The sequence below is a fragment of the Heterodontus francisci genome, chromosome 35 (genome assembly GCF_036365525.1).
Source record: "Heterodontus francisci isolate sHetFra1 chromosome 35, sHetFra1.hap1, whole genome shotgun sequence".
NCBI lineage: Eukaryota > Metazoa > Chordata > Chondrichthyes > Heterodontiformes > Heterodontidae > Heterodontus > Heterodontus francisci.
This window is the reverse complement of record NC_090405.1, coordinates 23,528,351-23,529,275: the sequence shown is the minus strand read 5'-3', so window position 1 is coordinate 23,529,275 and position 925 is coordinate 23,528,351. Positions and strand designations below refer to the sequence as shown.

The 925-nt window shown below is 43.5% G+C and overlaps 1 non-coding gene across 1 annotated transcript; it reads right to left on the bottom strand.

Moving 5' to 3' along the window:
- Nucleotides 1–402: 402 nt before the first annotated feature.
- On the bottom strand, nucleotides 403–476 carry trnat-agu (transfer RNA threonine (anticodon AGU)). The gene has a single exon. It is a non-coding gene; the product is annotated as a tRNA-Thr (tRNA).
- Nucleotides 477–925: the final 449 nt, after the last annotated feature.

The window sequence follows — 925 nt, the reverse complement described above, 5'->3', positions numbered from 1 at the left end:
AGACATAGGTTTTCTTATTTGGTTCCTTTGATTTTTCTTGTTCCTGACTGACAAATATTCCAAACCTCAGATAAACCCTCCCACTTGCGTCATGTCCCAGTCTCGGTTAAAAGCAACACATAATGACACAAACACTCTCACACTTTCCTTCAGTGAGATTAACATCAAGCTGTTTTCCAGGTTGAATGGAACTGTGAACAAATTTATGTCAAAGAAGTTACCTTTGATGTATCAGCACTGAAATTCTGTACAAGGAGGAACAGCCATTCCAAACTCATATCCTTCACAAAGGCTGTTTTTTTATGTGATTGAAATTCATCAAGTATTTTGAATTAAAGTTCACAAGACACAAATGTCAATGTTGATAATGAAACTTTTCAAGCATGTTGCTACTGTGAAATAAGGTTCTGCTGGGAGTTGAACCCAGGATCTCCTGTTTACTAGACAGGTGCTTTAACCAACTAAGCTACAGAGACAGATCACAAATGTGCGTGCAATTGAAATCAGAGGAAGGCTTTGTAGATAGTGGGCAGGCTTTGGCGAGTCAAGAGCTGAGTTCGTCACGGCAGTGTTCCCAGCCTCTGACTCGCTCTTGTAGTTGTAGCTGTAGTTGTAATTGTAATAGGCAACCGTCCGTCTCGGAAGACGATGGGCTACACCCGGGGTGTACGTCACTTCTGTATTAAACATCGTTTGTTGTGGCTGTAGAGGACGACTCGTGAGTGACGATCCCTTCCGCAGCTGGTACAGATGAATGTCATTGGCCCGAGGTCGACTGATAATTTTTCCTTCCTCTGAGCTCTCTTTCCCACCGTCTGGTCATTTCTTTTGTCCTCTGCTTTTCCCATGGTCTTCCTGAATGCCTTTCTCCAGGAATTCCAGTCAGCAGGAAGGACTTCCCATGCATCGACTCCAATCCCAGTCT